Below are 13637 nucleotides of genomic sequence, written 5' to 3' on the forward strand. Positions count from 1 at the left end.
TATCAGGGGATACTCACTAGATAAGGTTTCTAAACTTTGTATGTTTAAACATACTACGTTAACCGATTTGCATTAAGGACCAATAGTGTACGCTCTACGGAGATTAACAACTGATTAAAACTTCAGAGAATGACAACTTAGTTATTTAGAGATTTGTCTACTTTGAAAAGAGTAAAATTACTTCATTATAAAATGTATGGTTCTAGATTTCCGATTGGGGCGTATTCCCGATTGATAGAAATTTCAAAATTAAAGTTTTTATTAGTGAATGAATCACAGGCACGGGGCATAATAATTTTCTCATAAAAATATACCCAGATCTAATTATACACAATGTACACATTGCGGGATTCTTGAGTCCTCTTTCAGGCGACGTTTGGTTGGCAATTGATGAATATTGACAGGAATGATGGAAGATCTAGGTTTATTTACTTTTAGTTTCCTTTTAACACTAAATATTGCATGTGCTACGGACATTAATGTATGTGACAAAAAAAGGTGACATGAGACAGTAATTACACAATTTTGTACAGCAGGTAGAGCCGTATATAATCAAAGTACTGAAAGCCGGGCTCTTTTGGTGTGTCTTTATGCATATTGTGTAGTAAAGACTGAAAATCTCTCTCTCTCTCTCTCTCTCTCTCTCGCTCTCATGCTTTGATGTCGGCAAAGCATCAGAGAGCGACCAAATTTTGTAAGCGGCTATAAACAAAAAATATGTCTGTCTAGTAGAAGTAAAAAAGTTCAACAGTTGCTGCCTTGAATTTTGCAACAAGCATTATATATTTAATCCCCGTTTCTTCATCGCGCAGCAAAGTAGTTCATGGAAATTCATGCGCATTGTATGTGTCCAAAATGCATAGTAATGTTTTAAAAACACGTTATTAATAAGAAAACTAAAAAAGATACACAATTCATTAGAAATAAAAAAATAAACAAAATGTCAACACTTTTGACAAAACGTGGCTCTTTGTGTAACTATTTGGTATAGCGGAAGCTTTACCTTGACGTTGTTTGGTTTTTTGTTTATTTGAGCTATTTATAGTAACATTGGCGATTTGCCTGCCTATAGCCAGGACTCTGCTTTCAGCAGAGCCCGGCTAAACGGACTTTACCCTAGTCGAAATTGGCGAAAGGTAAACGCGCTTCGATTATTTTACTTCAAATTTAGGCATTTGCAGGGGTAAAATAACGAAATATACATATAAATTTACAATATTTCATGTTTATAAACGTTACCATTGTAGAACTTCTACAAAATCTTTTCTTAATATAGCAAAAAAGCAAATAGAAATTTCGACTATGATTAGGGTAAAGCAAATTCATGACTAGGGTAAAGATTTTTTAAACTTTAAAACTGATTAGGGTAATGCTTAAAGAAATTTCTTATAGAGAGCATGAATGTCTTCTTATTTCTTTTTCAGGGTTTGTTTTAAGATGCTATTATTGTAAGTTGGAACCGCCATCTTCCAGCAAATTAATAACTCATTGCATGAAACATCACAGCACTGAAAATTTTTCACTGCGCCGCCAATTCCTAGATTAATACAATGGCCAGCTCATGTTTAGATCTGTTTATTTTCCTATTCATATATCGGACATAGTTAAAGAAATTGAGTCGGGAAAACAATGTACTGTTGATTGAGATGCAGCAAAAATATACTTTCAAGAATTTCCCAATAACATTAATACTTCCAAGCCTGATGAATAAAAACCAGAAAATATGAAAAATAACACAATTTAAGAAAAATCAAAAGCTGATGAAAAAGAGTGTACAAGCGATGATACGCCCCAAGAACTTTTTGAAAAAACAAACAAGTTGTTTAAAGAGTCAGGAAGGGGTGATGGATTAACGGCTGTACTACAGGCACTTGCAAATGGAACATTAAATTCCCAGAATATTGCAGTGCACCTCCTTGTCCTTCTAGACATAGGGGATCTTCTCTCTAGTAGTTCCCTAAAAATGTACGGTGATCGGACACAACCTTAGACTTTTGGATAGTAGCAGGCTTGGGGCGAATTACATTGTAAAGTAATGCATTACATTACCATTACTTCATGAATTTTGGCATTAAATTACCATTACCATTACTTGAGTAAAGTAATGCATTACCATTACCATTACTTTTTTTTAAGTAAAGCTAATAAAGAGTTTTTGCAAATGTTTCAAATATACAACACTCTTTAACATATCTACAGCTTCATGCTCAGTATCAGGTTCAAATTCAATGAATAAACAAGAGTCATTCTTTATTTGCTCAATATATAATCATATTGTGGCAATATGAACAACATATTACACAAGTAAAATGATATTTATAGACATTTGGCATGATACAATATCAGATTTGAAATAGAGACACAGGATAACATGCGTAACAAAAAACTATTTTTTGAAAGTAATGTTGCGGTTTTTAAAAGCTAAATATAGATATATCACCAGATTACACAAATCTTTATAATTTTGGACACTTAATTTTATTAATTTATAAACAGAAGATTTTTCCCAGTTATATTTCTTAATATATTTTAATCGTATTTCTTTTTACGGAGGACACTTTAAGACAAAAGATTGCTGTTGCACTTCAAGATCGAAGTTTCAAAGGGTTCATCTTTTAAATGCATCCATCTTCCGGGCTATACTAAATAAATGTTTTGCAGGAGCAGTTAAAGCTTGGACTGGAAAATACTGTTTGACGATTTTTATCTTAGGATATATTAAGTGCAATAATAGATTAAATACATAAATCTTGTATTTTCTATCAGTCCAAACTAATGTACAGTGTAATTAATATACAAGAGAGAGAGAGACAGACAGACAGACAGACAGAGAAAGAGAGAGAGAAAAAATAAGTAAGATTATTCTCAAATAGATCATAATATTGGAAGTAATATTGATTTTCATCATGGATGGACAGTGCATTCATTTTGCTTTTAAAGGTGCATATCTGTCTCCTATTCTATTGAGACATAGTGAAGGGAAGGGGATTGGGGTGTTTAGCACTTCTTATAACAATAGATTGTTTTGATACTTAGATTATCCTGGGGGCATAGTGTGGTTGACACAATTCTTATTGAAGTGCAAACTAATGGGAGTAAATTGTTTAAATGATTAAAATCTCTTAATAACAACACTCTTAAAAATGTTATGAAATTGTGCTGTTATCTTTAGTAATATAAACAATTCAAAAATGAATTTTAAAAAACCTTTTTTAGTAAAACATGTACAATTAAAACATTTTTTTCTCCATTAGAATTATTTCTTTCATCTTTAAAAATAAATTTAATCAAATTCAATTTCAACTATTCATTTATTCATCACATTTTTTAAAGTGAACATGCATAAATATGCATAGTAATGCAAAGTAATGCCATGTTATGCCAGCATTACACTAGATTTTGGAAAGTAATGCATTACATTAGCATTACTTGTAATGCTAATTTTGAGGCATTACACAATACTAGCATTACTTTGAAAACATTTAATGCATTGCAATGCATTACCATTACATTTAGCATTACCCCAAGCCTGGATAGTAGTCTACAAGAAGTTTCGAGGAAAAGCCACGAGGTTCTTCAGGGGAACTATGAGAGCTGACTCAAATCAAAAATAAACCAGTACCCGAAATAAGAAAGGAAGACATACAGACATACAAATGGGAGACATGAGAAATATTTAAAAATCCTATCATTAATATGCCTGTATTGTACATTCTCATCCAAAAAATTACTGCTGTTTCAAAGTTTTCAGAAGAATTTTACGATAATCTCAATTTCATGGAATCCTCACTTTTGATAAAGCAACATTCAAATCACTAGCATCAACTGAGAAAAAGGCCGTTGTGACAGGAAGCACGTGGTTTGCTAAGGGTGCAACGATTAACCATGAAACGGTATATCACGGTAATAATATCCGACGATTCGATTCATGATACTTTTTTTTAAAAAACCGCGGTTCGGTTTTCTCCATCCGCCTCCCGCGACCCTTTAATCTCCAATATGGGAGCATTTTGGTTTCCGTACAACAGAAGATAACGGTAAGAAGATTCCCGTATCCAGTGATACTACGTGTAAACATTGTTTTGCGGGTGTCTCTTATAATTCGGGAAACACGTCCAACATGACAACACATATGAAAATGCATCACCCATGCATCGACCTGTCTGTACGTAAAAAAAACATCCCACATTCACAACTGCGACTACAGGATGCAGTCAGAGTGAAAATGTCTGTTAATTCGCCTCAGGCACTGAATATCTCGCGTGCAATAGGAAATTTAATTGCAACGGACCTGAGACCATTTTCGATGGTTGAGAGTGCCGGTTGTAAACTACTACTATCAGCATTAGAACCAAGGCACCAGCTTCCATCAAGGACATATTTTAGTGAATTTTATTCCAGAACTCTATAAACAAACTCATACTGAAGTCATGGGAGAGCTTAAGTCAGCTGAGATGGTATATCTTACCACTGATGGGTGGATTTCAAGAGCCACTGAAATTTATATTACTATCACAGCCCACTTTATTGACAGTTAATGACACTTAAGGAATTTGTTCTACAAACTAGACCATTGTTTGAATCGCACACAGCTAAGAATGTGTCTAATGTCTTAAAGAAAGCTGTTGACGACTGGAAGATTGTAAGATGTTACAAATCTTTGACTGGTAATCTGGTAGAGAAACCAATTGCCATAACCACTGACAATGCTACAAACTTTGTGAAAGCTGTTGAAATTGGTGGTTTTTCTCCTCACGTGCGCTGTTTTGCGCACTGTTTGAATTTGGCAGCATAGGAGGGAATGGATATATACCTTCAGTCTCTCGATTGCTGGGGCGAATGAGAAGGATTGTTACATTTTTCCATTCAAGTTCCACAGCTACCCACATTTTGAAAGAAAAACAAAGTGCACTTCAGCTTCCTGAGCACAAACTAATTCAAGACGTAAGAACCAGGTGGAATTCAAGTTTTGATATGATGAGCAGATATTTGGAACAGCAGCCTGCAATTTTTGCAACTTTTCACCATAAAGATGTTAAGAAAAACATAAAAGACATTGTGACCCTCTCAGAAACTGAGAAATCAGAAGCTGAAGAACTGGTCAACATTCTTGGTCCGCTGAAGAAAATGACAACTATACTCTGCAGTGAGCATTCCCCAACAGTATCCCTTGTACACCCCATGAGGGAAATGTTGCTACGTGAAATGGCTAGGAAATACTCTACATCACAGATGGTTATGCAGGCAAGTATTTTTTGCATTAGAGAAAAATATGTTCTATTACGTATCATGTATGCCAACATGTATGCTATCATGTATGTCAACATGGTGATGTCAATCAACCATTAAATTACTATTTTTAAAAACATGCCTGCAAATATGTTTAAAATTTAGTTCATATTGTCATTGCACGTTTTGCAGGTAAAGGATGCTATCAGAAAGGAATTGCAGTCCAGATAGACAGATCTACTAGTGAAAAAGGCCCTTGAAATCAGTTGTGCCTTGGATATTCCTTTTAGATCACTCCCATATCATGAGAGTGATCTAAGATCTCGGATATATGACGAGATAATTCTGTTGCTGACAGAAAATCAGGTATTTTCTTAGTTTTTCTTTGAAGTTTGAATGTTTAATTATGTTTTATTTTCAAGTGTTTAAATTTTGCCTCTATCTAATATACTGGTACTAACCTGTTATTTTTCATTATTTATAGTTGACTTGTATGATCACTGTCCTGTTACCTACACTGTATCACTAATATGTGCTACTTAAGTGCTAGATTAAATGGTAAGTAAGTTATAAAAAGAATGATGTTATAATAAGTTGATAACATATCATGATATCAAGTTGTTTTACATTTGCTAGAATGAAAGTAAATCAATTGACAATTATCATTTATCAATACATGTAACTAATGGATTCAAAGGTAGACCTTGCAAAATCATATGCAACGTATTCAGAGGAATATGCACCTGATGAAAACAATAGATTAGATCAAACCAAAATAAAATTGATCTATGAGAAAGAAACTTTAAAGATAACAAAAAAGGCAACATATATGGGTATATGGCAACTTTTCGCACTTGCAACTGTATTAGGAAGACCAATATACTCTATATATCTACAAGCTGGAAATCAGCATGTCAGGAAAGATTTAAACAGAGTCATTCTACCTCAAGAGCAGAGAGAGACACATACTTCTTACATCATGTGGACAAGTACCCGTTTTGACATGACTGAAAGGAACTGGATACCAAATCACTTTGTAGCAGCTTTGCCAATCAGTTTAGAACAAAAACCACTTTGGCAACCAGAAAAACAAGAAGTGATTTGCATAAAAATACAGAGATGGCTATTATTGAGAAAGAGAAAACTTGCAAAAGACATGTTAAACAAACCAGAAACTGAAACAGAAGTGATTATTAATGATGAAAATGATGAAGAAAACGCGCAGCAGGAAAAGAAAACAAAAAATGAAAAGGAAGTGCAAGAACAACTGGACGATCAACAAATTGATAATGACTTGAACAATGAAAACCGGAAAAAGAAAGGAAAAATAGATATAGAAACTGAAAAGGGAATATCAGATGAAGAGATGAGAGGTGGCAACATTATTGGTCATGTGCAAAGTAACAAAGAAGGGAAGACAAAGCATTTAGAAGGTTCCGATTTCAATCCCGTGGATAACATGTTCAATTTTGAAAGTTCAAAAGAGGTATTAAACAGGTATGTAGTTATTCAATACAATGGAAAACCATATCCGAGTTTTGTCGTAAATATAGACGAACAGGATGTCCGCGTGCGATGTATGCATCGCATTGGAAAACTTGAAAAATGCCACTTATATTGGCCGAGATGTGTTACCGATGAGAGTCTATACGACATGGAAGATGTAATTGCAATCATCCCTGAACCAGTCAAAGTAGGCGCCAAATTTTATGTTGATCCAACAATTTGGGAACTGATCTTAAAACGCTTCAAATGACGGCTCTAATCGCATGCATTTGTTAATTTGAACATTTTAAAGTTTGTGTGTGTGTTATTCTGTTCAAAGTTTAGTGATAAATATCATTGTTGTGTGTATTAAATTTTGAAAAATTATCCATGCTTTTTTGTGAACTCACAAAATAATATTCAATCAATTTGATAAAAAAAAAATAATAGGAGAATTACTTAAGAATGATTTTACAGTATATGCAAAAGTATATATTAAAGTTGGTACATGAAAGCTTAAAATGGAATGTTTATAAACAGTACTATAATGGAATTCATGCTAAAGGTCTTTATCATCTAGATGAGTGGTGTCCATGATGAAACACTTTGTGTCTTTTGTATAACAAACTACAATTTTAAGCATAAACCTGTAGAGAAAAACAGAAGCATTGATAATATATCTGCTAAAATGTGCATTTGGTCATTCTGAATGCACTTATAATACTTTTAAGCTTTAAAAACAAACGGAACTATCAAAATTTAGATTCTTATAACCTACAAAGTCCATGGTGTAACGTAAGTGTCCTTGGTAAAACATATTGGAACCAAATTGTGTAAATAATTTGACTTTGAAAAAACTTTTGTGCATTTTGGTAATATTTGCTGTTCTTTTTATACCCTTTCATAAGTTATACTAAAAAAAATATGCAGTTGCTTCTATTTGAAGTCTGATATTTTGTCTTTTATTATTGGTTGTCCTTGGTAAAACATATCTGTCTTTGGTCTAACAAAAATGTCCTGTAGTGTAACATTCCATTTTGGTTTTTTTTTATCAAGATTTACAAGAAATATTGAGTTTTTTCACTTTTGGTCTAATTTATAATGTGATATGCTTGCGTCTACAAAACACTATTCAGACAGTTAGTGGAAAAGAAGTTTTCAGTGTGCAATACAATGTCATGAGACGGATGCATGTTTCTCATTTTCACACCAAATATGGAAAATTAAGGAAACCATACTGCTGAATTTTTGTCTTATGCTTAAATTCAAGAAAAACACAAGAAAATTTAACTTTAAAAAAACCCCAAATGTATGAACAATCAAATATAATGAAATTAATAATAATTTTATATGCGTTACACCAAAAACTATTTTCTTTTCATTGAGTAATAAATATCATATTTATATAGAGTTTTATTTGGTGTACTGTTGGCATATTGTAACAATCAAACAACTTGATACGCCCAATACAAAATATGATAAATTCATTCATGTTGTAAGTACTTTATTTTTGATCAAGTGCTACTTGAGAAAATCCACCTTTTTTCAGAATGACTCATATATTGAACCTTCAATGTTAGATTAAAGAAGGAGCCTGGTATCATAACCCAACTCCACAACTGCCAACTCTACAGGGTGATTCTGACTTACAGGATATTTCAATGGAAAATGAAGCCGAAACCCAGAGTAAATAACAAATTGCACTTAAAGTGCTGCTCATGTGTATTATCATATGGGAAGGGATCTCATCCTTAAGTTATGAAAATTATAATTTTAAAATGTATTACAGAAGCTTGCATGTGGCCTTCATTTTTAATTAAACTGGTACAAAACAGTGTTATTTAGGGGCAACACTTGGTGCGGGTATTACTGTCTAACGATTGCATCTAGTTTTGTCTTTGAAATTAAATGTCCGAGACCTGGCGAAGTCCACACCAAAGATGTGTACTACCAATTACCAGTATATTCTTCCATCCAAGTTATGGCCGAGATGAAAATTGTGATCAATTTGTCAACATCTGCTACAACCCAGAAAGAACTACATTTATATCAGGCAAGAAATGTGACCAATGGAAAAGCATCATAAATCTTACCAAAAAAAGCTTGATTGAATCAGCAGCAAAACCAACTCGAATTGACCCAGAGGCTAAAAAACCCAAGTCTAAACTTCAGGTATTTGCTGACACATCGTCGTTTATGACTTAATTTCCCTCCCTTAGAGACGTGGTTTGCAAATATTCGGATCAAATATTTACGGATGTAACAAGTCCCTTCAACACTCATGCCTCTGAGAAGTCAGAATCCCGTTTGTTGTTTGAATACATCCTTGAAACGTGCCATCGTCTTTGAGAACAACATCCAACATAATGAGGCATACAACATAATAAGAAGACCAGCCAAAGAAGTTATTCTCGCCATTATTTCTGACTTGGACAGAGGTCACAAAGATACAGAGAGGCATCATGCTATTCCTGTCGCATACTACATATCTTGTTTCAGTCTTAAAATGCATGCTGTACGTGGAATTCTAAGCGATATTATAAGATAGTGTTTTGACAAAGCCCTGAAAGTGAAAGTGGTTACTTTCGAAGGTCAATTTTTTGAAATCTGCACAAAGGCCGATCGAGGAAATCCCCTTATAATGTGTATGTTACAAAAATATATATGGCAGAATACACGCTAAAAGAGTAAGAAGGAACTTCTGAAGTATCTTTTTGGTTCTTTATAATCTGCCATGCATCGTGAACGAAAGAGATCTCGATCACCAGAAATGACAGCACAGTGACTCTAGAATCCAGAGACGAGTGGTGTCAAGTCTTCACACAGTAAAAAACATCAGTTCACTTGTCAATATTAGAAGTAAGAAGAATAAATTCATTCCTGTAGCAGATTATGAAGAGGACTTTAGTTAATGATTCTTCAACACCTACCCTCTAACCTCATTAAAGTGTTGGATACAGACAGTTTAATGCTGATTAAAACAGCTGCCAAAGGTATTGTGCAGAAAACAGACGAGTCAAATGTCAATGCAGATGATGCTGAATGATTCCAAATGATGAACTAGAGCTACGATTGATAGTTGAGTCTGTTTTAGTGCATTAAAACTTGAACAGACGGTGCATCTATTTCTCGCACTTTTTCTGTGCCAAAATTAAAGACAATCCATAGTGCCAGCAAAATAAAATTTTCAGGACTGCGGAAATTACATGTATCACTAGTGAAACTAGTTTCCGAAAAAGTTGGTGATTGATCTGAGGCAGTTTGCTCAACTAAAAAGTCTCCAATGTCTCTGAAAGCCATTGTACAATAACACATATCTTCTTGGTCACAACAAGCTGTAACAGTTTTGTATTGCAATAAAGTCTTCGGAGATGAGCTTTCCCAATGGAATAAATCATCGATGTTTCAAGATGTAAGCTATGTGCAGATAAAGAATGGAAGCCGATGTGCAATAAAACAGTGGTATGCTCAACCCACGACTATTGCCTCGCAAAGTGTGCAAGTAATACTTGAACCACACCACATTCTAGTCAACAATCGAGCTCGAGTGTGTGCTCATGGTTTAGATGGGATGAATATTTCTAAGAAAGCTCGGCATAAGGTAGCCGAAACAGTAGAAAAAACAACACGAACCTTTTACTTGAAATAGTAAAGGAGTTACGTGATCGGCAAAGAAATTCGTATGCACAAACATGTTCAGAGCAAGTAGAAAAGGAAATGAAGAAACTTGGATTTTTGCAAGAAGCAGAATGGTGTCATTTGATTCGCAATTGGTAAGCAGCGGTCGATTGAGCAGGGATCGATATTGATGAGAGAATTGCGTATTTGATGGACATGAGAGAGTTTCTGTTGAAACAGTATAATCCTGTGATATTTCCACCACAGGACACCTATTGCTCAATTTGAAGGCATATGAACAAATGTTGAGCGCCGCTTGCAGCTCTATATTATGGTGCAAACTTGAGCAGTGTCTGAAAGATGACAGGTAAAATTCTGATACATAAATTTACTAGCAGTTTGAAATGCATTTCCTAAAAATGAAGATGGGATACAAATTTTTTTTAGGAATTTTAATATGACAACGGCACGTGCTTGTATCTACAAGCATGATGCTTTTTCTACGATGCATGTCCAAAGGGGTGATGTAATGGTGGCTGCGCCTACTATGAATACCATAACAATAAGGTAAATAACAATTATTGAGGTTTTAGATTGTCATACCATACAGTTAGTAATGATATTTATGCATTTTAACTCTGAAAATTGTCATTTAAATTTAACAGGCCAGATGCGTTTAATGAAAAACAGCGCCTAAACAAAATCCAAAGAGAACATCTGGTACAATTCCCCAGTCAGGTGTCGTTGCAAGAGGTGCAACAGGTGTTAGAGCGCACCATAAAGTTAACGACGAAAACATATAAGTGCATCGCCGATCCGGATATACCGATCATGAGATCGATAATGGATTTACTTTATTTAATTTTTCCTGAGAAAACTTAAGCATAACAAACTAAGTTCAAAGTAATGAGTATTCATTTTATTCATGCTGAATATCAATTCTGGTGTTGATTTTTGACATGTCTGTTTAAGTTGCTTTTGTAGGATGTGTGGTAGGAGCACATGCGGCAGGAATATTGCAATCCATCTGCTTGTGCTTACTTACAATGTGATTCTTCAAATCTTTCTTGTGAACATGAGATGCACTGCATCCCTCCTTGGCACATGGATGGGCCTTTTGCTGTAAGAGTTGTAATAGTTTATATTTTCAAAAAAAATTGTTGAACAAAATTTTCCTTTTTCTGCTTCAGATACTTATAGTTTAATAAAATAATGATAAGCGTCTTCAGCTTTTCCACATGTACATAAAGGGCTATCAATGATATTATGTCGCAATAAGTCACAATTTAGTATGCAATTATGACGTAGTTTAGTATGGATTATTTTGTAGGATCCATCTCCAAAAGAGAAGTATGATGGCGGAGATTTATTTATACTTAAAATATCTTTATCTGAAGTTATTAAATTGATGAAGGTTGATAGTGAATTAACCTCCCTCATATGCAGAGGTAGGGAGTTCCATTTCCCAATGACTGTTGGAATTAAAGAAGATTTGTACACTTGCAATCGACATTTTGGTAAGGAATAGTTCTGAGAATTTCCCATCGTATAAATAGACAACTGGAAAACATTCCCTAATGTAAGAAGGAATTATATTTTTATCTACCTTGAACATTGTTTTAGTCTACCTATTTTACGTCTTGTACTTAAAGAATTCCAACCTGTTTCTAAGTAGAGCAAGTCTCTGGAAGCAAACATTGATAAACGAGTAACAATTCTAGCATCAGTTAGTTGCACAAACAATGATGTGGTTGAAAACTTTATTTGGTTATTCGAAATATATCTACAATCGGTGAGACGTATTAAACGACAATTGCAGTGATGAATATGAAACCAAAGTACTGATAGTACTAAAAAGCGCTTTGCCTAGCCTACCTTGGTTTTAAAGGAAAGTTACTTTGTGCAAGCTTAGTCAGAAAGAATCAAATCGATTGTTCAATATTTCAGCTTCTGTATAGGCACTATATTTCCTTATCACTGTGTGGCAGCCCCGGCAATGATGTACGTAAGCCCCACACCTTAGATTCACAATAGCCACGGGTACTTAATATTCACAATTGCCCGTGCAACTATGTGCGTAAACCCCTGAAACTGGTTCCTTAACCAGTTTAAATGATGTATATTTCTGCTCATAGGTGCAGTTATTTGATGCACCGGAAGAAGAAGTCTAACGACAATAAAGCGCTTAGCTATGCTTAGCGATTTTAAAAGCGTTTTACTATTTTATAAATCTTTTAAAGAAGTTACAAAGTCAAGCTATGTTTATATTTAACAAATGACTTTACCCCAGTTACAAAAATACTTTATCCTAATCGCAAAAAATCACTTCATAAACTTTACCCTAGTTTGGAGCAGATCTGCATGATGCGGTATCTCTATCAATACGGATAATTGAAGACATATTTACGAGTGAACATTGAAAACTAACACCGCTCAACATATACAGCGCAATAGTTTTTAAATCAACCGTGACAAAGGTGACAATACTTACGGGGAAAATCCGAAGCGTGTTTACCTGTCGCCATCTTGGACTAGGGTAAAGTGCGTTACCCAAGTCCGTTTCTACACAGTGCTTTAGATATTTATCGCATGTCCAAGTTGTAGATGCAGAATTAGAAGTGATTTTAATCAATAAAAGTTGTAATGCACCGTTTTGGTTCAATTGGTTGTAAGCTTAGATGTTGAATGACTGATGGGAGACGGAAAGGATCGCAAAATAACTTTACTGATGAGTTTCAAGCAAAACTTCCAGCTGATGTGACAGTTTGAAATAAATCCAAGATGGCGGCAATTTTAGGCAATCTAATTAGTGGGATTATTTATTGAACGCCCCTCCTATTTTGCGTGAAATTGGGAGAGAAAATAGATACATTTAAGATTGGGACTCATGCTGGGGAAAACTTACCAATTGGCCTTATTTTCTGAAAATTGAACTCAAAAAGTAAAAAGTTTAAATAAGCCAATTTTCGACGATGGGCGTTTCGACAACATTTGAAATAAGTGGAATAATTATATGAAACTCTAGCAAGAACTGCATAATACACATATATGATTTATCGAAGATTTTTTCTTAGACAAAGGCGATATTATGATTTAATACCATGAATTACTTGCATCGATGGAATTAATATACTTTACTTATATAATTTTAAAGGATACGGTGGCACGTGATTCAGAAGCACACATGACGTCACAAAAATGCATCAACTGTAGTGTTAGATGTTGCTTTGATTTTGGCCCGGTTGAATTTTTTTTACATAATTAAAACCTTCAGATTTCATTTTAGCTTCGAACAGCCTTTAAAT

Source organism: Crassostrea angulata, chromosome 6 (assembly GCF_025612915.1).
Source record: "Crassostrea angulata isolate pt1a10 chromosome 6, ASM2561291v2, whole genome shotgun sequence".
Taxonomy (NCBI): domain Eukaryota; kingdom Metazoa; phylum Mollusca; class Bivalvia; order Ostreida; family Ostreidae; genus Magallana; species Magallana angulata.